General features: G+C 39.2%; 1 long non-coding RNA gene and 4 pseudogenes across 2 annotated transcripts in view; 2 read left to right on the plus strand and 3 right to left on the minus strand.

Moving 5' to 3' along the window:
* Nucleotides 1–3,682, minus strand: part of LOC149099168 (uncharacterized) — a 276,702-nt gene extending 273,020 nt beyond the window's left edge. Inside the window, exon 1 of the long non-coding RNA XR_016203858.1 lies at nucleotides 3,619–3,682. This is a non-coding gene — a long non-coding RNA (uncharacterized LOC149099168). The remainder of the gene's footprint in view (nucleotides 1–3,618) is intronic.
* The window catches only part of LOC110059718 (uncharacterized), a 51,423-nt pseudogene that overhangs the window by 15,949 nt on the left and 8,168 nt on the right, over nucleotides 1–27,306 (plus strand). The gene's annotated exons all lie outside the window — the stretch shown is intronic.
* LOC149099209 (uncharacterized) lies at nucleotides 5,260–6,678 on the minus strand (annotated as a pseudogene).
* On the minus strand, nucleotides 17,375–25,294 carry LOC149099210 (uncharacterized; annotated as a pseudogene).
* The window catches only part of LOC149099211 (uncharacterized), a 12,226-nt pseudogene continuing 8,168 nt past the window's right edge, over nucleotides 23,249–27,306 (plus strand).

Consider the following 27,306-nt stretch of genomic DNA (forward strand, 5'->3'; position numbering starts at 1 on the left):
ATTCGTGAAGCCTCTAAGAGTACCAATGCACTTTAATATTGTGGCCCAGGTGCCTTGCTAGCCAATCTACATCTGTTTCTTTTAGAGAAAGTACTTGAGAAATGGTAGCTATGTGTTACCTCAGCTTGGTACTTGTAATAGCTGCTAGGTTTGACAAAAATGTTTCACAATGTGTTGTGAATTTCCTGAGGCAATCACACGCTCACATGTGATCTACTGATTGTCTGCTTGGTCTGGCAAATACATACGGATTTTTGTCCGGAATGCCAACATCCTTCCTCGTCTTGATGAGAAGATTGACACTGCTGGTCATCTCTGTGGTCAAAATGACGCACCTTTCTGCCTCTCTTGCCATGTATTTCAACCACGTCGAGTCTGTTTTAACAACATTTTATTAAATGGAGAAAACTTGTTGAAGTACTGACCCAGGAAGAGGTGGTGGTGGAAAGGATTTAAAAAAGATACAAATGGGTGAATAAACAAGTATGTTTCTGTTTCTGTTCCTTTAGCAGCTTATAATATGTCCTGTCTAATTATATGTATCAATAAATTTGTTAATTTTGATAATTATTTTTTAATAATAATAATAATAATAATAATAATCAATATTTAAACAGGGTGACCCCTTCAGTCGCAGGACTGGTATCAACGGGGGCCCTGTATAACGTAAAATAAAAAGAGCATGTATAAATAATATATATCTATAAAAAACTAACTACTTTAAAAGATACGCTGAAATGTTTAAAAAATTTAAAAGCTTAAAAAGGTAATAGCGTTCTCATAAAAATTGGATATAGAATTGAAAATGTTCTAAAAAATAACCTAAGAAAAAAAATCGGAGATAGCCTTGAAACGTTCCTTAGGTGGTAAAATCTTTATGTTCGTTGGAAGGCTATTAAATGTGCATGCACCATGATAATAAAAAGACTTTTTAGCGACATCTAAATGAAATTTAGGAAGTATAATGTCAGTGATTGATGATCTAGTGCATCTGTTAAAAACATGTTGGTTGTCACTCTGGCAGCGTAACAGGAAATAGTCTTTAAAGTATAGAGGAACTTCTCCGACCAAGCACTTGTTAACTAACAGTGCACAGTGCTTTTCCATGGTTTTTGTAAGAGAGGGCCAGCGTAGGTTCTCGAGTATTGTTTCCGTGGCTATGTCAGGTTTAAAACCGTATACGATTTTCGCAGCTCGTCGTTGCAGGCGTTCAAGAGTCTTTCTGTTAGTGCTTCCCAGAGGGCAAAAGCACGTATCACAATAGCTTAATATCGGTAGCACCGTGGACAAATAGATCTTATTTGCTGCTTCCGTGGTTAAACAACCTCGTAATCGTGACAGGAGGCCAAGTCTGCTAGCAACTTTTGACCTTAAATAGCTTATGTGATCGTTGAAAGATAAACACTCGTCTAGCAAGACTCCTAGGTACTTGAACGACTTTACTTGGTTGACTTCCTTTCCTTCCATGCAAAGCGGACTATGAGATTCAGATCTGACTAGCCTTTGCCGAGTTCCAAATAAAACATACTCAGTTTTCTTTAGGTTGAGGAAAAGACCGTTTGCTGTTAACCAGTTAGAGACGTTATTGAGATCAAGGCTTAAGTTCAGCTGTAGTTGGTCAATGTTTGAAGCAGCAGTAAAAATAACGGTGTCGTCGGCATATAACATAACACTAGACAGACCAACGGCCAAAGGAAGATCGTTTATGTAAAGAATAAACAAGAGAGGCCCTAACACGGAACCTTGAGGTACTCCGCTACTGATGTTGGCGGCAGAAGAAAGGTGATTTTCAATGGACACTCTCTGAGTCCTGTTAGTGAGATAGCTCTCAAACCACGAGAGAGGCTGGTCTTGAATTCCATATCTGTACAACTTGTTTAAAAGACCGTCATGAGGAACAGTATCGAAAGCCTTTTTCAGGTCAATAAACACTGCCCCCGTCAATAGCCCTTTGTCCATATGACCACGAATTTTATCTGTAAGGAAGGTAACGGCCAACTGAGTTGAATGATTTGCGCGAAACCCCGATTGATAAGGCGAGAGAAGAGAGTTTTCTGATAGGTAGCTATGTAGCTGATGGAAGACAGCTTTCTCCAGAATTTTCGACAAGATCGGTGAAATTGATATAGGCCTGTAATTGTCCAGATCATCTTTGTTTCCAGATTTGAACAAGGGTACAACCTTTGCTTGCTTCCATTCAGACGGGACTGCACCAGTTTCAATAGAAAGATTTATCAAATGTTTTACACAGTCAGCTATCACAACTGCGCTGTCCTTTAAAAGTCTAGCAGGTAGACCATCTAGACCTGTAGCTTTCTTGAGTTTTAGGCATTTAAGTTGCTTAAGCACAAACGGTTTACCCACTGCTGTGAACTCAAAATGATTCTTTGTAAACAGCTCCTCGGTTGTAGAATTAAAAACTGGTCTTGCATACCGGCATGATTCAAATAACTTGTTCACAACAGAAGTAAAGTAAGTGTTAAACAATTCTGAAATGCTTTGTTTATCAGTAACAATCTTGCCCTCTGCCTTGATACAGGTCGGAATAGATTTCTGTTTCGTGTCCGGCATTATTTTCTTCACAGACCTCCAGAAAGATTCAGAATCGCCACTGTTCTCTTCAAGTAGTGATCTACTATAGCTTTCCTTAGCACGTTTAATCCTTGCACTGACTTTGTTTCGGAGTAATCGATATGCGGCCAAATCGGTGTCTAATTTTGATCTACGATATTTCTTGAGACTGGCATCCCGAGCTCTCATCATCTGTTTGATTTCCAGTGTAAGCCATGGACAATTACGTCCTCTAACTTTTTTGTCGATTAGTGGAGCATGTTTGTCACATTCAGCCGTAAAGTTGCATTTCCACAAAGACCAGGCTTCTTCGACGTTAGTCGAACTCAACACATCATCCCAGGAGATTTTCTTCAAATCACTGCAGAAATTAGTTGGATCGTATTTAGCATAATTCCTGCACTTTATCACACGAGGTTGTTCTTTGAAGTTATTTATCTTTCGAACTGAAATTAGCATATCATGATCACTCAGACAGGATTCAGCAACTACGGCTCGAGAAATGTTTCGTGGATTTGTGGTGGCAAACAGGTCAATAAGTGTAGCGGTGGTTGACGTAGACTGTGTTGGTTCATTAATCAACTGTGTTAAACCAAAGGTTTTAAAAATCTCTTTCAACTTTTTGGTTTCAGAGCTTGGTTTCTTAGGCAAATAATCACAGTTGAAGTCCCCGTTTACAATAATTTCTTTTCCCTCAGCCGCGGCAGAGTCCAGGCTGTTGTAAAAGCGAGCCAAATAATCTTCGTCAGGCTGGCTATCTGACTCTGAAGGTGGCCGATAAAATGGCCAATAACTGCGCAGCCATGGGCTGAGGGGGGTTCATGTTCTACCCTTGGTTATTTTTTTTTTTTTGTTGGAGACCAGACGCAGACCTCCACTCGACCAACTTTGAATTACGCAATCTGTAATGTTTACTTGCCAAACCTTGTTTCTTCAGGGTCAACAAAAATCTCAGATTACAAAGTCATGCCGGACTCATGCCCTGCAAAGAAATCTCTTCAAAACCCTGACTTCGAAGCGATATATCACTTTAGCGTCAATAGCTACCTCATATCGGCAGTAGTAAAATCTATTCCTTAACAATCCAGCTTCATCATACTAAAATTTCAACAAAATCAAACAAAACCAGAACTAAATATAATAAGATTTTTTTTTGTCACCTTGCTTCATTGCTTGAGTCAACGAAGGAAGCGAGGGTCGCCCATAGCCACTGAAACACACGAACATAACACAAACCGACGTTTTGGTCAAAAAATCCAGGATTATTGCCTGAGAGCTGAAAATTTAAGAGGAACATCTTTTTTGAACTTTTCTCAGGTTATTTAGACGAAAAATTACCTTGGCGGGCTCCAAAAGAGAACGAAACGAAAAACAGAACGAGACAGTGAGAAGAGCTGATAATTTATTCAATTTGTTCACCATGTGGCCTTCGTTACGTTAACGTTAAAAAAAAAAGCTTACTTTTGGATAATTTCAGCCTTACAAACCAGCAACTGGTCCCAAATTTCTGTATCCTTAAAAATGTCCTGACTTCCATCTCCGAAAGATTTGGCCACAATTTTTGACCAAATAAACATTTTGCCAACGGCAATCACCAATACAGTGGCTTGCATACTAATTCGCTAACTTTACAAAACCCTCCCAAGGGGGGATATGACGAAAAGACCTGAAAAATGATGGCTGGAAACAGGGTGATTTTCTCAGCCTCCGGTGTGCCAAATTTGTCGGAAATAGGTTCAAAACCCAGTTTTTTTTTCATTTTTTTTTTCTTCATGTCACTCATGATCCCATATTATGACATGAGCCGGAAGTAATTACATCATTGGACATTTCACAACGGCTATGACTGATGGTGCAATGATACAGGTTGTGTTGATCAAGTGATGTGGTGTCTGCAGTAATCAATGAATCATCAAGGACTGCTTTGGAATGTGCATTGCATTGTGACTGTAGCGCTACTGCCAAAACAGTTAACTTTTAAAAGCGCAGTTGTAAGATCTTAAAGATCTTCTTGTTAGTAATACTCTCAACTTAATGTAGTGTGGTGTAAGTAGAGTATTGTAATTTAGTGGTTTGTTGAAAAAATTAGTTTTCTTCTGTAAGTCGTTATTGTAGGTAATGTACAGTGATTCATATACTCTAAGTATTACATGTATATTAATTATTTTATTCTATGTAACATACTGTATGTAGCTTATTGTAATTAACGTACTGTAGGTAAGTTTATTCTAAGTATTGTATTGTAAGTATTTTATTGTAATTATATATTGTAAGTGAGCTTTTTTTCAAATGAAAAAATTTTCTGAAAAAAAGCTGAGTCTGTTTACAACTTCACTTTACTTCAAGTTTGTCATTAATTCATTGCTAAGGAAGATTTCTAACCCCACATTTTTTGTAAACCAGACCTCCTTGACACGCTTTTTTACAGCTTTGACCCATTGACGAGTCCTTGGAAAGTTTTAAATCGTGTTAGGTGACAAGAATAGAAAAAACCTTAAAACTTAGAAGGCTTATCAATCTGAAAAATAAGTGCATTTACAGTAAAACATTCTGATATCTCAAGTTGTATCTAAACAGCTTTCACTGTATTAGTCTACGAAAAGGAGGTATATTTTCTGTCAGTTAAGGAGTATGAGGTATCAAGGAAAAAAGTACAGAACACCACAGTTTAAGACATCTTCCTCCCACTTACGTTTTGAACAACTCTTTTTCAAAACCACTTGGAGATGATAATACTTCGGCACTGTTAACTTGAGACCAGTCTGGTCTTTCGAAGTAGCTTTCAATCAGCAATTTTTGAGGCTTCTCTTTTTTTGTTGAATATGAGTAGTCTAGCTAGAGCAGCCTGCGCTTAATCACTCCAGACTTCTAGCTGAGGTTCCTGTCTGAGGTGGTCTAAGTTGGAAGACGTCTTTGCAAGGAGACTTTTTGTTAACTTCTCAAGATTGTCCATGAGTGGAAACAACTTCACTTTGTTAACCTACTTTGTGTTGAGAACATTGAGGGAATGATGAGAAACACAATAACTCCATTCTGAGACAATAAGTCTTTCAAAATTGTCAACATATTCCTCCAAAACTTAATCCTATGTGCCCAAGGCATGACCCTGAAGGATGTTGACCTACTTCTTTAAGGAATGACCAATCTTAAAAGGCAACGATGGAGTTGCCACATCTTGAACACCTCTGTCAAATTGAAATTTGGAAACACTTTTTACAGCACTCTCAACATCATCAGACCTTCCAGGCTTAATGAAATCAGAAATGTCGGAATTAGGACTGGCATCCGTTTCACGAAGCTGCAGTAAAAGTCGAGAAAGTTCTCTTATTTTTTGAGAAAGGAGGCTGTTTTGTTTTGGCTGCGAAGATTTTGCTTAAATATGTGGTTCTGGTGTCAGTGCTAATGGCTGGATATAGCAAAAGTTTTGATTTCTCCTGCACTGTGGTATTTTAGGGTTTCGATATTCTCTGACTTCAACTTGCACAATTTGACATGTTTCCACAAAAGCAGATTTGCACGTTGGTGTCGTTTGACTACAACTACCAGAATTCCTTTCGTTTCTGCTCAGGGATGACGTAACATCCATGAGGTTAGGAAGCAGTTGAATGGTGCTTACTCACTCACTCCATTCGGATTAATTTATTTATTAAAACTGGATTAAACAATTTTCTCCGACATCTACTAAGTATTGTTTTTCTCCAAGAATGTTCAGTCGTCTTCAGGAGGGTTTTTTGACGAGGGGGGACTAGAAAGGTGTACATTTTTGCCTGATAACTCGAGAGCCTGGGTATGAGTTTGTCAAACACTTCGAAAATTGAAGTTGGCCATTTTGGTTTCATGTGATTTTCTTTCGGAAATATGTTGTTTTTGCCTATAGGCTTTTGCTTACATGTAGATGAAAGCTGGTAGAGGTATTAATGACTGTGGTCATGTATCGCTCACAACAACACGGTCGAGGAGATCAAAGAATTGATACAAGACGCCTGGAAAGACAAAGCCAGAAAGTGAGATGGTGATTAGCATATGGGGGAAGTTAAGCTCGTAGCTTTTTCTCTTGGCAAGAGAATTTGATGGTTTCCACTTGCTTTCTCTCGTTCTGGAGTCCATGGTAAGCGTAAATTTATGTTAGGTTTTGGTTTCATTGTTTCTTTATTTTATTTTGTACGCACACATTGAAATTCTCAGTGTGTTAGTATCACAAGTTCAAAATTTGTAAGCTTGTTTTTAAATACTTAGGGGAAATAATTTCGAATTGCCTTATCTTTTAGTTTTGTTGTCATTCACACTACATTTCTTTTGTATTGCATGCAGTTCGACCAGTCAAAATTTCTTCACGGATGATATGCAAGCCAACCTACATGTACGATTGAGTAAATATAGAATGAAATGTTTTAGTGATGGATGAACAAATTAAGTCTAAGAGACTGTGTAGATCTATTTTTTGCAAGAAAGACAAACTCTCCAATTGTGTCAAAAAGCCGGATGCATGGTGGCTGGTGATGTAGAGTTTCTTTTTTGTTTTGCTCCTAGAAATGAGAATTGCCATATCTTTTGAGTTGAAATAAAGTGTATGTATGTAGAGATTTAAACAAATTGACATCAAAACTTGAATTATGGAGAAGAATGCTTGATACTTGTCAACATAAGTGTAAGACGGTCAAAACGGTCGGTGTAGTTATGACAGATACGAGTGTACGATTTACAAGTTTATTGACAAAAATAGCGGAGACAATAACAAAATAAACGGGAAGGAGTAACACTGAAATACAATAAACATACTAAAATAAGCCTAATGCTAATAAAGAGTAAAGCAAAACAAAATAAACTAACTTAGCTAAGAAATAACAAAGTAATTTGGTGCAAATGACAAGACAATTTCAATAGGAAGATTGCATGACAAAAATAAAGAAACAGGAAACTGTGACAAAAACTGTCAAGAGTTGTTGAGTATTACATGAAATACAGAACTAAAAGGTTCAAGTTACAGGATTACACAATACTGCTAAGCTGTGTACAAGCTAGTCACACAAGTAATTACAGTGATAAAAACAGGCTACAAAATGTATAAAGGAACAGAAATGAATTTGGATTTGTGCAAACAATCACAATCAACAAGGATATGTGGTAAGCGAATAATACAATATTTACTAGCAAAAACTATAAAACAAAGGAACAGAGATAAATCTACATGCTGTGCTGATTAAAGATCAAGAAAGCTAAGGAATAATACTACACAAAAACACAAAACTAGTAAAGACAACTACATAGCGACTGCTAACTGAACTAATGAAATAAAAGAAATGAACTAAACCAAAAGCCTTAAAGAAAAGTACAAATAAAACAAAATAATGCACTACATACCAAGGGTTATTGAGAATATAGAGTTCGAACTAAACCAGTGATTGACTTGAGAACTTGAGTATAGCTCAGAATAAACCAACTGAATCAACTGAATTTGCTGAACAAATGGTTGCCAATTTATGACAGATTTGAGGAAACTGTATGAATAACTCTAAACCAAATAAGGCTAGGGAGTGTATTTGTTGCCCACGAATACAGGATTTACCTAAGGGAACTAGGAGGTAACTTCTCCCACACAACAGGATTTAGCTAAGAGAAGTGTGTGGGAATGAATCACCAACACATACCAAAGTAAGGTGTGTAAGGAAACCAAACTAATGTAGGAAAATAACCCAAATAGTAAGAAGAAAAATAATAACACAGCGCTAATAAAAAAGTTTGAAAATTAGAACTGAAAATGAACTAAAGTGACCTTGTCACATTCCCCCTACTTTTGCTTGCTATGTCCTCATGCAAGTAGAAATGCAACAACAAATTAATGCTACCTTAAAAATACACGTAACATTATTAAAGGTAACTAAACTGTAAAGTTAGTTATTGATTGTTCTTGGCTGACAATAGGGGTTTGCATGTTGTCCCTTGTTAAGCCTGGCAGAACGACGCAGGGGTGGTCTTTCTGGTTCTGCAACTGGAATTGGTACAGGGTCCTGAGGGGTTCTGAAGGCAATGAAGATATCATCAGAGTCATCCGAAGAGTCGCCAGAACTTTTACTAGGTGGTGCTCTATTAATCCTTGGGGGACGCCAGCGAACTCTTGGTGGAAACCATGGTGGTAACCTCGGCTTGGGTTTGGGGCAGACTTGCAACTCAGAACGATTGACAGTTCTGGTAGGTCCTTGACCATTGGCAGGCTCAATTTCATAGACATGGTCACGGCAATTGACGACTTTGTAAACTTTGGAGTTCCACTTGTCTTGGATCTTTGCTCTCCCTGTAGGGTGGCTACGGGTGAACACTCTTTCCAATCGGGATGTCGTCCGGTTTGACATTTCTGTGGCGGTCAAACTGTTGCTTTCGCAGTGTAGCTTCTGCTCTAAGCTTGTCTTGTGCTTGCTGATGAGCATCACGTAAACGATTCTGGTGAAGAGTAAGCCACTCTTCATTGTTACTTGCTGGATCTTCTTGTCCAGCAGGAAGAAGGAGATCAACTGGTAGCTTAGGGTCAGTGCCAAACAACAGATAGTGTGGGGAATATCCTGTAGAGGAATGTGGTGTTGCATTGTATGTATAACACAGTTCCTTTAGGTGCTCAGGCCACTTCCTCTTCTCGGGTAGTAGGGTGCGTAGAAGGTCATGAAGGGTGCGATTGAACCATTCGCACTGTCCATTTCCCTCAGGGTGGTACGGTGAACTTCGGGATTTCTTAATACCATACATCTGGCACAGTTCTTTGACCACTTCAGCCTCAAAACATCTGCCTTAATCAGAATGAATTCTCTTAGGCACACCATACACGAGGAACCATTCACGTACCAGGGTTTTGACTACGGTGCTGGCCTTCTGATCTCTAGTTGGTACTGCCACAGTGAATATAGTGAATATGTCAGTTAATACTAACACATTCTCTCTGCCATCTGATGCCAGCTTGAGTTGGGTGAAGTTCATTGCTAGTACTTCCAGGGGTTTGGATGCAATGATGCTGGTCATTGGAGTCTTGACGGGTATGTAGGGTCCTTTCGCTATAACACAACGCTCACATTCTGACAGGTACTTTTTCACATCGTTGTGCAATCCAGGCCACCAGCAACTTTCACATACCAGCTGCTCTGTCCTTTCCAATCCTTGATTGCCACATTGGTCATGGACACCTTTGAGGAGTTCGTCATGGAGACAAGCAGGAAGGAGTGGCTGTTGGCACTTGTTACCATGGCTGTTAGCATTACTGCAGTAGACGACTCCCTTCGTCTCTTCAATGCGGTCCCATTGGTTCAATAGCTGTTTTGCTTCACGAGTCTGAACTTTCATCTCTCTAGCTGAAGGCTTACGACCAATATTGTGGAAGTGTATCAGACACTTTACGGTAGGGTCCACCATTTGCAACCTGGCTAACTGGTTTGTGTCCCACGATGGTAATGGACTGGTACTGGGGAGAGGGTCTATTGTTGGCTGCTCCAATGCTGACTGGAGTAATTGCTCTCGCAGAGACTCAGGTACGGCAGTGGTATTGAGGGAAGACGCCAAGACTGCTTGTACTTGGCCAATGTCACACTCTTCATGCTCCTCTCAGTTAAGGTGGCTTAGTGCATCAGCATTCGTATTCTGCTTTCCTGCACAGTAGTTGATGTTGAAATTGAAACTAGCTAGTTCGGACACCCATCGCTGCTCAACAGCCTTTAGCTTGCTCTTTGACTGCAGGTAAGTCAGGGGGTTGTTGTCTGTCAACACTGTGAAGGTAGAGGATATCAGATGCTCTCGGAACTTTTCTGTAACAGCCCACTTGAGAGCTAGGAGTTTCAGGTTCCTGGAAGAGTAGTTCTCCATGTTCCTCTCAGCTCCTCTTAGGGCTTTGCTGGCATATGCTTTTGGTCTGACCTGACCGTCCTGCTCCTGAGATAACACGGCTCCTAGTTCATCATTGGAGGCATCCACTTCTACAAATGAACGGCTTGGTGTAAATAGGGTAGGCTAACACTAGTGGGCTGGTCAGCACTTGCTTGAGGCTGTCAAATGCTTCCTGGCATTCTTTGTTCCAATTGTTCTCAACAGGTTTGTTTCTCTGTCTACCATGTTTGCCACCTTCATACAGCTTTGAGACCAGTTCGTGCAGCGGTTTTGCTTGCTGAGCAAAATGTGGGACAAATCTGCGGTAGTACAAAGCAAAGCCCAGGAAGAGACATATCTGCAATCCTTTTGAATATTACTGCATTGCTACTGAGATTAGCACAAACAATTACCAAGATATATAGAAATAAAATAGCATGATTTTTGTTTCCAAGAAAGAAAATTATTGTTATTTTATTTTACTTGCATGCACTACAATATGTAGTACCCTTATTGTTGTATTGCACAAAGCTGGGGGACTTCTTCCTGCAGTTGACTAAAGGTGCAGTCTTTTCAGGCTGGAGGTATCATAAGACAATAGGACAGGGATGTCAAACATTAATTGATTATTTATCCCAGAAATAAGATCTAGTGGGCCACATTAGGTTTGTGAAAGGGGTTTCAGGCTAGAAGCTACATGTATATGAAAGGAAAGCCTTTTCTGTCAAAAACACTGTGAAATGGATAGGTCTTTGACCTTGGGCCAGAGCCTCCATGTAAAAAACTTTGTTACTTCTCTTCCTCCTCTCCATGGACATAGTTCTATAGAAAAAAACCTTATAAATTGTAAATAAAAACATTCCCTTCACTTCAGGTTCATGATTGAAACAAAGCTGTCTGATATTATTCTTAAAATATTGAAGGAAATACTTTTTTGTACAGATTTCCTATTTACCCGCAAGCTGCAATCAAATTGTTTATGTTTGACTTAGCTTAAAGTAAACAAGATTTTGCCGATATCCATGTCTCACTTAAGTGAAATTGGCCAAAATACTCTGGCAGTGCTGGCATTCTCAATTTGATTGTGTAGAGTAAATTTCAAAATCGTGTACAGTAATTTTTGCATAATTTAACTGGGTAGGCACTTAAGAATATAAAGTCATCTTTCTAAATGACCTTCTATGGTAGGGAATTGATAAGTCTGTGACATGAACCTCTACTGCTTCTCAAGGGGCAAACAGCTCACTTTTTCGCCCTTAAAATCCAACTATGCAGAAGATGTGTTTGAAAAGGATATTTCTATATCCTGGACTGAAAAAGAGAATCCGGTCCATGTCTTGAGAGGGGTGGTTGATTTGCACAAAACAGAAATTATGCAAATTTGGTTGAAACAGTGGGTACCAAGCAAGTAGATATTTTCATCTTGTCCTAGCTGTAAGATCCAAGTGTAACATTTTTTCTATTATTTGTTCTTGCGTAAATTTGTTTTTCCTTTGCGTACGCAAATTAGTTTATACTTCTTTTCGTCCTTTTGTTTGGTCTTTTTTTTTGCGTCAATTTAGGTGTTTATTCCTTTCTTTCAGTTTTCGCGCCCTCGTTAGCGTTTCTTTGCTGTTTCATCTTCATTAGCGCCTTTCTAAGTTTCTATAGTTTTATTTTCCGCATGTTCTAGTGTATTTTCCATATCATAGCTTTGCAGTACAGTTTTGGGGCAGTTCATTTTGGTCCGCGCTTAGCGCAGTTCTATTTAGCTTTCGTGCTAGTCTCTTCGCGTCATTCGCAGTCCGTTTCACAACAGTTTTCTCTGGCCGAAACAATGTAAGTGTAATTCACAGTCCTCGTTTTGCAGTTTTGTTATTTCTTTATTCGAATTTAGCTTAGTCGCAACTTGTAACTTTTGCTCATTTACTGTTTTAGTTTCAACCCACGCTGTTTGTAACCACGCTGTTTGTATCCACGCTGTTTGTATCCACGCTATTTGCATCTACGCCGCTCGTATGCACACTCTTTGTACCACGCCGTTTTGATTTGTGGAGTTGTTTATTAAAGGCCAAGAGAGTTGTTTACGCTTATTGCAGTTTCACTAGCTGTTTCGCGGAGTTTATCAGTGGACAGCAATAAAGCGTTGCTGCTACCTAAACATGAGTAAATTATGCACGTTTCTCTTTATTTTCCTTTTCAATACCGGAATGCGTATAAAGCAAGGTGTGTTCTTGGCTTCAGACGTGTCACCTGGTTAACTGCTGCGATTAACCCTTACAATTAACCATAGTGGTAAAATATTTTGGTTCCAAACTGCTTCACATCATTCGAATTACACCTTTTTCTGCTCTACAGGAATTATGAAAACCTATTTAACATTGTTTCGGATCAAGAACTAGAACAAAACAGAGCTTTGCAAGAAGTTTTATATGGTTAACTGTTCAATTGAAATAGAAAGGGTAGTTACGTAGTTAACTTATTGTCTCTGGCAAACGGTAAACCATATTTCAAGTGTCAAACTCCACTATTTTGCCACCAAATTGCTTCCATCCTCCATTTCAAATGATTTGAAATGAGAAATTTTTGTACCTTCTGCCAATTGGGAAGAACAGTGAAGGTTAGGTTGAAAAACGCTGACTTTCAAATGGTTAACCATTGTCATTATTCGTGCACGTTAATTAAATGCATGGAACCCGGAAGTTGTCATGTCGCGTGTAATCGTGATATATCTGCTTACTGTACACGAACAGGCCTCAATCAATTTATTCAACACTATTCCATGAAACAACACAAAGAGCTTCTACTTTGCCAAATAATAATCCTGGAAAATGTTCTAAATAATAGACACGAGCTCTAACCTTCCTTTGAATGCCATTTTGCTTAAGGCAGATCACAAATTTTGTTTTATTACAGGCAGTTACGAGTTATATTGCATGAATATCTGCACTGAGCCTTAATCTAGATTAATGCAGGAAAGTCCTGTCCAATATACAGAAGCAAAGTGTACTTCATTGACCCGAAATCGAAATTCTAAAATATCGTGACACCATGACGATCAATGGCATTACCTTCACTAGAAAATTCCTTGCATATCTCTTTCAGACAATCCTGGGCAAAAGTAGTCGGGACAGTTGAGCTAGAGCTGATAGAGCTAATCTATGTTGGAAAATGTCGCGTTTTTTTGACAAAAAGGGGAAAATCTCCTGACTATTGACATCGTAAGTGGGGGAGGGGAGAACTTGCTTTGTGTCCCAACTTTTTTGTCAGGGATTGTAGGTTTTTTTATCAACTGTCTAAAAAGGGGATTTTATTTTTTGGGGTGTGGTTAAAATATAGTGGCTTGGTTTTTCTTTGGTGTTGGGGAGTGTAAAAAGAATGTTGAGAAAAAAAATACTGAGATCTTTAAATTCCCTAACAGTCCCCCAGCCTTTGCACAGACTAGATTTCTTCCTTGGTTTGAAATGGCAATGTGCATCGATGAGAAGACATTTTACAAAAAATTAGAGCTATTGAAGGAAAACTCAAAAAGCAAAATCACGGTTTACTTCAACCAGACATTTTATGACAATGCCAAAAATTTTTTAGAAGTTCAAGACAAAAAATGACACGGAACCGAAGCTGAACTTTCGAAGCATGACATCAACACTATCAAGCGAAAAGGTTGGGCACTAAAGGATGGCAAGATTATAACAAGAGACAACAAGATAGTAGTACCAAAAAGTGAGCTGTGCAAAGTTCTGTGTCAATGCCACTCCTCTACAGCACATAGAGGAAGAGATAAAACGAACAACTATGTAAAAGGTATCTACTCTGAAATCCCGCAGCAAGCTGTGTCTTTGTTTACCAGTTTGTGTCTACTTCATGCCCAGCAAAAGAGCATTACAGACCACAAGAAACGACCAGTGACAAACCCAATACATGCTGAAACGTTTGTGTGACATGTAGAAGTTGATCTTATAGACTTTAGAAATCTCAAGTGTTCATGTGAAAACAAGGAGTGACACAGGAGCTAAGCAATAATTTTATTAAACTTTGTTTTCATTTACAAAATAAGTATAATAGTTGCTGACCCGAGCAACATTTTAAAGCTAACCACAAGCAGCCTTTGTTGAGGCCTAAATCACTATTTCTAAGAATTTTAAAATATTGTGAACTCTCATTTAATAATTTCATTTTGAAACAGGCTGTTTTTATTCTTTGACACTACATCATGTACAGGTTGATGTAATAACAATGTTCATATTCCAATCAAAATTAATTACTATCCATTTTAAAATTGATAAGCTGTCTGTGTAAACAACCTGTTATTTGATTTTTCTATTTCTTTTCTATTTCAATTGGTCTGGCCTCGAGCACTAGCTGGGAACATTGTATTGTGTTCTTGAGCAAGACACTTAACTCTCACAGTGCCTCTTTCCACTCAGGTGTAGAAATAAGTACTGGCAAATTTAATATTGCGGGGTTACCCTAACCTAGGCAATGACCACAGTGGTGGAGGGATGTCTTGATACCAACTTCTAAAACTGTCAAATTGTGATGATAGCTCCCTAAAAGTCAAAGCTTTTCAAGATGTTTTTTGCGATTAGGAGATCCTTTATTAAAGGAGAGGGCAATTGTGACTTCTCTTTCACTCTCGTTCTTCTGTTTGCAGTGTCTTGCAATTTTAGTAAACAATTTCCCACAATAGTAGCATGCTTGTCTCTAGACAAAATCTCGTCTTGCTTTCTTTTTTCTGTACGCATAGTAGACACTGAAATGATAAATAATGTGATTTTACTTAAGTTTTTCATTCTCTTTTCTATATTAAGTAATTGTATTTGAATTGCTAATGATTTAGTAATATCTAGGCTAGGTTAAAGTTAGTGCGTAATATTAGAGGGAGATAGCATGCGCTTTTTTGTAACAATCATGGTGAACTGCTCTCAGTACGTTCAATCTGAAGAAATACAGCAAAAGAAAATGCTGAACAAACCAAAACAGGTATTACAGTAGATTGTTCGTTTATTCTTCTAATGACTTTGCAACAGAGTCACAAGACATTGATAGGGTAACTACAACTTCCATCCCTTTGATTCAGTTATCATTTAGCAAGTAATTTTTTCTCCCACTTGTTTCGTCCATATCCAGTTTTACTGAAAATTAAACAAGTTAAGCATCATGTTAAAGGCAAAGAGCAGAGATGCTCAGACGACTGCTAATGTATCCAAGAACGATAGTAAATTCATGCTGTCCTTCACGTTTTTTGTGAACGTGAAAGCACTCAAATGGAAAGGAACATTCGCACTGCCTTTTCTTTTTTCTTTATCTCCCGAGGGTGATGTTGTGGTAGCAGTATTCACATTTGGTTTACTATTTTCAGACAGCTCATCCTCACTAGTTAATGAAGCCTGTGCCTCACATGATTCTTCCCTTACACTGCTTGTTTCAACTGTAGAACAGTAAAAACATGGAAATCCTTCAAGTAGTGACCATGGAATGTGGTTTTTCTTACCGTTTTAATTCTTCGGTATTATAAGAAGAAAATAAATCCTCACTGTTCCCTCACATTTTTCATGAACATGAAAGCACTCAAATGGAAAGGAATATTCTCCCTGCCTTTTCTTTTTTCTTTACCTCCTGAGGCTGATGTTGTGGTAGCAGTGTTCACATTGGGTTTACTATTTTCAGACAGCTCATCCTCACTAGTTAATGAAGCCTCTGCCTCACACAATTCTTCTCCTACAGGGTTAGTTTCAACTGTAGAACAGCAAAAACATGGAAATTCTTCAATTAGTGACCATGGAATGTGGTTTTTCTTATTGTTTTAATTCTTTGATAATATAAGAAGAAAATAAATCCTCACTGTTCCCTCACACTTTTCATGAACATAAAAGCACTCAAATGGAAAGGAATATTCTCCCTGCCTTTTCTTTTTTCTTTACCTCCTGAGGCTGATGTTGTGGTAGCAGTGTTCACATTGGGTTTACTATTTTCAGACAGCTCATCCTCACTAGTTAATGAAGCCTCTGCCTCACACGATTTAGCCTGCAGTGCAGGTGTCTTATTGGGGCGAGTTAGCGTTACAACCTTGCGACCGCCTTTTTTGACCGCCATGTTAGACCGCCATGTTAGACGGTGGGGATGGGGGAGGGGAAAAATGAGAAGACGCCTGCCCGAAGAGCCTGTTAAAATGCGAAACACCTCCTGATTTGTTGCGCTTCACTACATTTCCGGAAATGAGCAGGTAACCAATCAAACTGAAGTTTTCTCGACACCAGAAGTCTCACAAGGGTACACACCACGAGAAGTTTGTGCCAAGCCGCAGGATGTCTTGCATTCTCACAGAGGTACGTGTTGCGCTAGCGACTTCAGACGTACAGAGTATTTTAGAAATACCGACAACTGATGAGATCCACATGGAGGATCGAAACCATGGTCTTGCCTGAATTAAGCCGAACAATAGCATATAAAACACGCAAAACAGTTAAGGTGGGGGTAAACATGAAAATAAGCACTTTTTTCAAACAAGTGTAATACCACAACTATATTTCAGAACCATATAAAACTATATATCAGAAGAAAGCTTAGGAATCACACTTTCTGAAAATACACAAATGCCCTACACAAATTTGTAATTTGATACCAGATCAATATATTAGCCACATGCTGTGAAAAACCTAGTGTTGAGAAAAGATAACTCCTCATATATTTTATGGAATGAAGTGGTTCTAATGTCAACACAAAGTACAGGGTTCACTCTCTTGGATAAGCAGAGGAATTTTCAAATCCACTAAAATTATGGGCACAGCGCCAGTTCAAAGTTCAGCAAAATTTTTTAAGGATGAGATTTCTCAATAACTTGCCTAAAATTTGACTTATTTAGAAACTGTCTGCTCATCCTACTCAACTCAGTGAGAATATAGAGCGCTGAAAATTTCAGACAAATTAAACTAATACATCCTGAGATATCCTTTCTCAAAGGTATAAAATATATGTTTTCAGAAATTCACACATAAAGTTCCAGAAGAGTTTCTTTTGTCAGTTACACAGAATCAAGGGGCTTAAAGTTCATGATATGACCAAATACAATTGTAAGTTCAACAGGGAGAGCCTAGAAGGCACCAGCTTCATAGGTGACACCCTCTGCCTCTCGCAGAGCCTCCTCTCTTCGAGTTCGCCTCAGCTGTTCTGATTGACGACGTTTCTTCTGTTTTCTGCTGGCCTGAAGGTCTGACTTCTGCAGTCACTTCCTGTCTCTTGCAAGCAAAGCTCTGCTGGTAAATTTTCCAGCTGGTATTGAAAGCCTCTCCATAACTTTCTCCCTGCTGGCAGCTCCACCATGAAAATGCAGAACAGCAGACGTGGCTGCACAGTGGATGACCTTCACCCCATGGTGCTTGTGTTTGGGACACCGAACCCAAACCAGTGAATTGATGAATTCATTTCGGTTCTGTGTTGTACCATGAACACATCTTTCAAGAAGCTTTGTCTCGCTTAGTGTCATAAATGTTGGGCGCAGCAACTCAAGAAAAATTTCTGGCAGGCACTCATCCTTTTTATAAGTAGCAGTTCCAGAGGCTTGATCTTGTTGCCATTTGCACCAAGAGCTCTCGCCTGGAGGACAAAATCTATGCTGCTTTGCTAAGTCTTGAGCTTTAACCCTTTGTATACCAAGGGGGGTGGTATTTATTTGTCCCAAAAATGAGTATATATTACAAAAATGCTTGTCAAGCTCATTCTTTACAATAAAACCCTATAAAACCATATATATTTAGAAAGTACATTAAATATTCTTTCACGTCAAGTATACAAATTATGACACATGTCAAAATTGTGACGTCATGACATATGACATGTGCATAATTTTCATAATTATGCACATTTTTAAAGAAAATTTGAAATCACTTGCTCTCAAGAAAAAAATCCAACTATTTCCAATCCTAATCAACTTTCTACAATGTTTCAAGGGATAAGCAATATTTTTTAGGGCAATATACCCCAATTGGGAGAATTTAAGACAAATTATAACTTCCTATTACAAGGAAAAAATTCTTAAAATAAAAACATCATAAGAAATATTCTTAAGATACAGAGTTCCTCTGTGGGTTATACAACCACTAATCTTGTGCCTCAGTAGCTCATAAACAGGCTCTTAAGCAATACAGAGTTAGTTTCTTAATGTTCTCCTTCTCCCTCTTTGATATGGCCTCCCTCTTCCTTCTTTCAGCTGCCTGGGGCCATTTCGACTTTCATCTTCAAAGAAATAGTCTTGCATTGTGTGGTATCTTTGAAAGCATGGCTCAGGACACATTCTCACACAAATGGCACAGCTGTATATTGTTTTAACTTTCTGAACATGCACCTTGCAGGTTGATCGTGTTTCGTTACTTACAGGGTAATGAAAATGATCACGATTGAACCTTATATCAGGGATAGGAACAGGGGTCTGCACTAATCCTGTGTCCTTCCGGAAGCACTTGCCTTGAACTAATCCACTGATCAGTTGCATTCTAAACTCTAGAGCTCTTTTACTGACATGATTTTGTGACCTGGTGCGGAGAATATGTGCATTTGATACACACACCTCTATCATGTAAAAGAAAATTTTGTAATACCAGACTGACCCCTTCATTAGTCTAGCATACGCAACACTTCTCTGGTCAGACACATCTACGCCACCCATGTAGGTGTTGTAGAGGTCAATTACACCTGGTCGATTGAATTCCTTCTTTTCCCACTTCCCGTTTGTTTTGACTGACCGCTGCACTGTGCTTGAGTCAATTGTGCTGGTGGGAAGGGTAGCTAAAACACTAACTGGCTTCCTGTCACGCCATGTCACGCAAGTCAAATTTCCCTTTTGCCTGTACAGACACTGCCCTCTTACAAGATCTTTCACTGCCTTTTCTTTGACACCACAAATCTCCTTTGGCAAGTGTACCCTGTTGGACCTTACAGTGCCACATGCAAGTGTTTTCCTTACTTCTAGCTCCTCAAACAAGGCTACAGATGTATAATAATTGTCCATGAAGGCATAGAATCCTTTATCTAGATAAGGTTCCAACACAGACATAACTGCCTTCCTCCCTAAATCTCTCTGAACCTCATTGTTTTCCTTGCCAGTGTAAATCTTGCTATTCAATACATAACCACTGCTGGACTCTGCAAGGGTGAAAGCCTTTATCCCGAATCTTCCTGGCTTTATAGGAATAAATTGTCTGAAGTGCACTTTGCCTTTGAACTTAATTAAAATCTCATCTATGGCAAGTTGCCTCTCAGGTGTGTAAACTGCCTGAAACCTTGCTATAAGCAAATCCAGGAAAGGCTGAATTTTGTACAGCTTATTGTAATCTTCAGAATCTCTTGGGGGGGCACGGGTGTTGTCGGCAAAGTGCAAGTACCGCAAGATTTGCAGGAAATGTGTCCTGGACATCACAGATGGGAAGAAAGGAGAACTTAGGATGGGATCAGTGCTCCAGCTCATCTTCTGTTACTGGATACCATGCAGAGCTTTCTGCTGGCCCTCTCTTCTGCTCTGCATACAAATTAGTTTGACTAACTAACAACTGCCATACCTCTTGTGTAAAAAAGAGCTCAAAGAAATCCAAACATTTCAGGTTTCTTGTGTTGACATTTACCGGTATTCCTGGTTCTTCACTGAAGTCAATATCTACTCTGCGTTCGACCGTTCTTGACCATTCTTCAGGAAATTGCACTTCAGTCTCAGTGTTTTCGTCCTCTGCGGACTCTTCACTAGAATCCTCTGAGCTTGATTCAGATGCACCAGAGTAAAATTCCTGATCAGAGGCTCGGTGCTTGTTTAAATTAGCAAGTGGGAAGTCTTCTTCGTCGATAAATTGAATTTCAACATCGTTTTGAACGCTAAAATCTAGTGTAGCATCATCTCGAAGAGCCGCCATTTTTAAATCACCTTGCTCAAAACGTTTAACTAAAAGAAAACTCGCAAAATTCGCTAAAAACCCGCTCGATTGAAGAAATTTTCAAAAAAACTGAAGAACTACTTTGTGTAGTCTAAACCAAAATGTAGCATTAGTTTCCAGCCCCTAAAATCCCTCTTTCAAGGATGCCCAAATGGGGCCTGTATTTAAGTGGCCACATATGGCCACTTGGTACGCAAAGGGTTAACGGAGTGGTTTAATATGGCAATTACATTCTTTTTCATAGAATATACTGCCATATTAACATCTCTGTCAGAAGGATTGGCTGTGGTCAGAGTGTTCTGTCTAATAGCTAGACCATAATATCTTTGAATTTGCTTGATTTTTTCCTCCGATAGACGACCGCGACCTCCAATAGGCTTACCATCAGCCAGCTTTCCTTTTGTCCGTGCCCTTAAGTTGAGAAGATGCTTCCCCATGCGCTTCTGGACGTGACCAACACAGTCTAATTTGACAACTTTGCAGTGGTCACCATATGTATCTTCCACTGCACTGAAGGCTTTACTGTCACCGTCGCTGACCATCCATTTATATCTGATTTTGTGTCTCTCTAGTGATCGGTTCCATAAGACTTTAGCTCCCTCTGTCTCCATGGTTGGGGAACTGCCATGAAAGTTTATGTCACAATCACCTGAGGCAATGTGCTCCATCTGCCACTCTTCAAATTCATCATCTGAATTACAGTGTCCCTTCTTAAGTGAACACTTCTGGCAGGATTTGGATAGGACATGTTAGTCAAGAACTTCTCCAGTGTCTACTGACAGCACAAAGACAACTCCAGTGAGAGAGGTAAAGCCCCTTTTTGCCCATGTACCATCGAAACTTACTGCTGCATCCACAACTGAAAGGCCGTGTGCAAGAACGTCCCCTAGATATTTCGGCCATTTTTGAAAGTGCTTAAAACTAGCTGAATTTTGGCATGTGGGCTTCGTTTCACCTGAGAAACATTGCTCTGAAGTTTTTTTCGCTGGGTTGCTTTTCGTTCTCGAGAAATAATGTATGCAAAAAAGGCACACAGGTTGGAAAAACCGAGTGGCTTATTGCATACGCAATATCTCAAGAACGAAGCGAGCTTTAGTGCGAAAACTACGGGACATTGCTTAACATACCTGAACGAAACTGCATGCGAAATTTGGAGCGTTTTCGAGAAAGTTCACCTTTGATTAAAATACCTGACGCCCTTTTCCCGCCGAGTCCTTCAAATAAACGAAGCCAGGCCTTTGTTATGATAAACAGCCGATCCTTTGTTATAAGTCGAAGTCTCGCCTCGGCTTATTATAACAAAAGATCAGCCTGCCGCGACCGCGAGGACTTTGATTTTACTTAGAAACCAGCAAAATATCAATTTCACGCAGCTTATATAAGCTCAAATTTGTTGATTTCAGGTCAAAAGTGCTTAAAATGTTGACTCATGTTAACGCGCGGCAGCAAGGATGTTGATTTCTCTTAGAAAGCAGCAAAATGTCAATTTTACGCAACATAAAAGCTCAAAAATGTTGATTTTAGGTCAAAAAAGGTTTAAATGTTGATTTCATGTTAACCCGTGACGGTAGGAATGTTGATTTCACTTAGAAAACAGCAAAATGTTAATTTTACGCAGCGTATAAACTCAAAAATGTTGATTTCAGGTCTAAATAGGTAAAAATGCTGATTTCACGTTAACGCGTAACGGCAAGGATGTTGATTTCACTTAGAAAACAGCAAAATGTTAATTTCACGCAACGTATAAGCTCAAAAATGTTAATTTCAGGTCTAAATAGGTAAAAATGCTGATTTTACGTTAACGCGTGACGGCAAGGATGTTGATTTCACTTAGAAAACAGCAAAATGTTGATTTCACGCTGCGTATAAGCTCAAAAATGTTGATTTCGGGTGTAAATAGGTAAAAATGCTGATTTCACGTTCACGTGTGACGGCAAGGATGTTGATTTCACTTAGAAAACAGCAAAATGTTGATTTCACGCTGCGTATAAGCTCAAAAATGTTGATTTCAGGTCTAAATAGGTAAATGCTGATTTCACGTTCACGCGTGACGGCAAGGATGTTGATTTCACTTAGAAAACAGCAAAATGTTAATTTCACGCAACTTATAAGCTCAAAAATATTCGATCTCAGATCTAAATAGGTAAAAATGCTGATTTCACGTTAACGCGTGATGACAAGGATGTTGATTTCACTTAGAAAACAGCAAAGTGTTAATTTCACGCAACTTATAAGCTCAAAAAAATTGTCGATCTCAGGTCTAAATAGGCAAAAGTGCTGATTTCACGTTAACGTGTGACGGCAAGGATGTTGATTTCACTTAGAGAACAGTAAAAAAATGTTAATTTCACGCAACTTATAAGCTAAAAATTGTTAATTTCAGGTCTAAACAGGTAAAAATGCTGATTTCACGTTAATGCGTGACAGCAAGGATGTTGATTTCACTTAGGAAACAGCAAAATGTTGATTTCACGCTGCGTATAAGCTCAAAAATGTTGATTTCAGGTCTAAATAGGTAAAAATGCTGATTTCACGTTAACGCGTGACGGCAAGGATGTTGATTTCACTTAAGAAACAGCAAAATGTTGATTTCACGCTGCGTATAAGCTCAAAAATGTTGATTTCAGGTCTAAATAGGTAAAAATGCTGACTTCACGTTAACGCGTGACGGCAAGGATGTTGATTTCACTTAGGAAACAGCAAAATGTTGATTTCACGCTGCGTATAAGCTCAAAAATGTTGATTTCAGGTTTAAATAGGTAAAAATGCTGACTTCACGTTAATGCGTGACGGCAAGGATGTTGATTTCACTTAGAAAACAGCAAAATGTTGATTTCACACAACTTATAAACTAAAAATTGTTAATTTCAGGTCTAAACAGGTAAAAATGTTGATTTCATGTAACGCGTGACGGAAAGGATGTTGATTTCACTTAGAAAACAGCAAAATGTTAATTTCATGCAACATATAAGCTGAAAAATGTTGATTTCAGGTTTAAATAGGTAAAATATGGCGGCCGGAAAATAGTGTTAACATCTGGAACTTACTTTGGTTATCTGGGACAATGATTATCTGCACTGAACAAATAAACATCAAATAAGCACTTTTCTAAATACAGCAACGTCTTAAATGGCTAAAAATCACGAGATAAATACATATTTTTCGACAAACGCGATCGTAGCTTTATGTCACGCACTGCCTAACAGATTAACAAATTAACCCGTCTGCGCAACGTACGGGTCTCCATACATCTGCATGTCCACTGATCCCAGAAGTTCAAAACACTACAAATCATGCCGATATGAAATAAAATCAACGCAACCTGGATCACAGATCTATGTTACAATCGATCGCTGCTTGTTGGCCATTATTACCTTTAAATGAAAAAAGCGGAAACAATCTAGTTACCAGTTCGAGAAATGCGAGCAGAACGTGATCGCAATGCATGCCGGGAAGGGTCTTTACACCTCGTGCGTGGGAAAACATGGCGGTTGATACAAGAGAAATTTTATAAGTCAAAAACCAGTTCTCGCTTTCCAAACTTTGACACTAGCAACGCTTGGCAAATGGGCCACAACTCACGAGAGGGTATTTTTCTTGGGCAAGAACTGCTCTTGGACTTTGCTGCCTGGCTCGATCTGACTCCGAACGCCGATAACACGATTACGGTATATCAGCTACCTTCGAAGTTTCAGAACACATTTTGATTCTTTAAAATGTGCTGATGACTTACGGGTTTATCGAGGCTTTATGATGCCTCTCAACCACCAGGCAGGCACACAAGGTACTTTAACACTATGCTTAAGATATTAGTTGACAGCGTTCTAATGCGGCACATCTGTTTTTCGTTCGATGGTATTTCGTTTGCCGCTCGATCGATTCACGTGTTGTGTTTACGTCACAATAACCGATGTAAACAATCTGTTCCCAGATTTCCGCTCTATATACTATTTTCCTTTGACTTTAAGACAGCTAAGATTCAGTGGAATACACTATAAACAGTCTGCCTGTTTGCTGTTCAACAAAATGTTTCTTTTGTTTTTTGTTCAACAAAAGATCTCCAAAAGATGCCGCTTGGAAAACTGAGCTTTTTGCATACGTTATTTCTCGAGAACGAAGAGCGCCCCAGCCAAAAAAAATCCAGAGCAATGTTTCTGAGGTACAACGAAGCCTACATGCCAAAATTCAGCTATTTTTGACCACTTTCAAAATGGCCAAAAAATCTAGGGGACGTTCTTGCACGCGGCCTTTCAACTGTGTCAGTATTTTCTTCTCTACTCTCCTTCAAAATGTGCTCGCGAAGCCTTTGTCCAGCTGCTCTCATGTCCCCCAGGGCTTCAAACTCCAGAGCATCCAGAATTGTCTCCACATGCTGGTAATATGCTGGCTTGGAAAGGCACGGCATGTTCATTATGCTACAGAACGACGCTAGTCCTTCATATCCACCACCGGTTTCTATGGAGTGGTAAACTATGTGCCTGTTGACATCCACAGATTTTCCTCTATTGGTTATGAAAAAGGATGTTAAAGTTAAAGTACCTAAATTATAAATACAGAAAGGAATGTTAGGGCTTTCTTATCTAAGGTAGACTGCAATTAAAACAAGTGTATAAACACAGCCCTAATTCTTGCAATATTGAAGTGGAGATTGTTCAAACTAATTATGTAGAAAAACCCATGCTTTACCTCCTACGCCAACATAAGTTACTGTACTTCGAACTAAACATAAACACTTCCAAATAACATATGTAGTAGCTTACATGAAACTACACGAGTGTAAGAAAAATAGTTAAAAATAAAAATGTCTTACCTCCCTCGCAGACATGTGCTTCAGAGAGTGTCGAGGAAAGTCTCTCCAGGTCTATTAGCCGGTATCCTTGTCCCTGAAACATATCATTTTCACTCTCAATGGGCTCAGACGAATCGTTGAGCGACGATTGCAGCTTCATTTTCTTTCTGGAAGCACTGATGGGCTCTTCCATTTCGAATTCAATGTCAGTGTCAGAACAATTATTATGAGAAGTGCTCGGAGTTGGATCGACGATTTCGGTGGTTTTCTTCTGCCTTTTGGCCTGTTTCGGTACTCCCGAGAATGGCTTTCTTTTCCTTTTCTTTCTATATACATTTTTTCTTGTATCCAGCCATTTTAAACGATATTAGCTGTAACAACGAGTTTCCTAAGATTGAATTCGATTGACAAAATTTTGCACGGGCCAAATCCTATCCCATAATGCAAAATCTGAGTTCTATTTCATGTAGACAGGCACAGAGTTCCTCTCAACCAAGCCTTGTGTGTTTTGGAACGCAGGGGCGACACAAAAGCATAAAAAGAGCCCAAAACCACTAAACACACAGATGCGTTTCCATGGCAACGGCTTTGTTTATTTTTACTGCGCGTCAATAAAAAGCTCACAGAGGCAAAACGGTTACAAACTAGAGCTTGAAACAGCTGCAAAACGATCCTCAATGATAAAGGTTTAGATGGCTCAAAGAAAAAAAAATCGCATTTTCTGACCAAATTTCATGTTTACCCCCGCCTTAACGGGACTTGCGCGTAAACAGCTACACTTGAATCGTGTGGTGCCAGAACAACCAAAGGAGGAATAAACCTATACATTGAGCAAGAGAAACATAAGCTCGATCAGATAGCTGCAAGAAACATAAGAATGTCTCTAGACAAACGTATAGCTTTCTCAAAGTAAAGCTACAGCGTCTCCGAAGGAAATTGTATGAGAACAAATATGATATCCGTGATAAGGATCTACCTACTGTGCTTGTAAACAGTTCTAGTCACAGCCGGGCCCGGTGTCACAATATAGAATGCAAGTAAGCAACATGTTCACAGTAAATTTCATATTTTGTCCCTCAGAAGCAAATTCATGGAGACTTAAAAGCATATCTTGCAATAGAAATGAGCCTAAACAATGCATAAACACGTGGCAAATTACAGAGGTGTCAAACTCAACGAGTCAACATGCAGATAACAGCGCAAACCATGCAGACCTTTGACTTATAAAAATTTGCCATAGCACGATCTAACGGCTCAACTCCACTTAAAATTCCTCCTTATTACACAACATGAAGTGCCCTTCATGAACACGAGTGAAGCGACAAGAAAGGTCGAGTGACCGAACAGAACGGCAAATGTGCAAATGTCACGAACTGTAGAAATCGTGTAGGCTAGTCAACCCCATTTTACGTAAATATTAAGCTTTTCCCAAAGCCAGTGGGTAGCACTGCCAACAGACCTTTTCCGGATACCAGCGTGGAAATTGTGTCTTTTTGCTCCGTTCGTAATTCGCGAGACATTCCAAGTTCACATAAACACTTGAGAGATTCCTCGAGAGCGGAATCGAAACTAACAACATCACTTTCGACAGAGTTTGCCATGTTTCTTACCCGCACAAACGAAATGAAACTGACTGACAGACAATTGACAGGCAGGGTCAAGCTGCACCAATCAGAAACTCCGTTCGTGGGCGAACAGAGTTTCCTAAAAGAACAATGACCTCGGGCAGGCAAGATTTTCTTCGCTCCACCCCTCCCCTATCCTTCCTCTTGCCTATCATTCAACCCCTTGGTAAAAGTTTCTTTCTCTCCCCAGTCTTCCACTGCATGAAAAATTCAAGATGGCGGCTAAACTTTTTACGATGTGAGCGCTCGCTCGAAAAAATCTCGCCTGCTCTGCAGGCTACACACAATTCTTCTCCTGCAGGGTTTGTTTCAACTGTAGAACAGCAAAAACATAGAAATTCTTCAATTAGTGACCGTAGAACATGGTTTTTGTTACCATTTTTATTTCTTCGGTAACATAAGAAAATAAATCCTCAAAATTAACTTACAATACACTACGTGCATGTTGTCGGTTAACAAAAGCGTAACATCGTGTTCACACTTTGGTACATCATGCGTCTTTTGCATATATCATGCAAAGTGCATCATACATCATGCGTCGTTACATAAGTATCGTGAAAAGTGGATCGTACATCATGCG

Source organism: Orbicella faveolata, unplaced genomic scaffold (assembly GCF_042242905.1).
Source record: "Orbicella faveolata isolate gen_17 unplaced genomic scaffold, um_ofav_v1 contig_46, whole genome shotgun sequence".
Lineage (NCBI taxonomy): Eukaryota > Metazoa > Cnidaria > Anthozoa > Scleractinia > Merulinidae > Orbicella > Orbicella faveolata.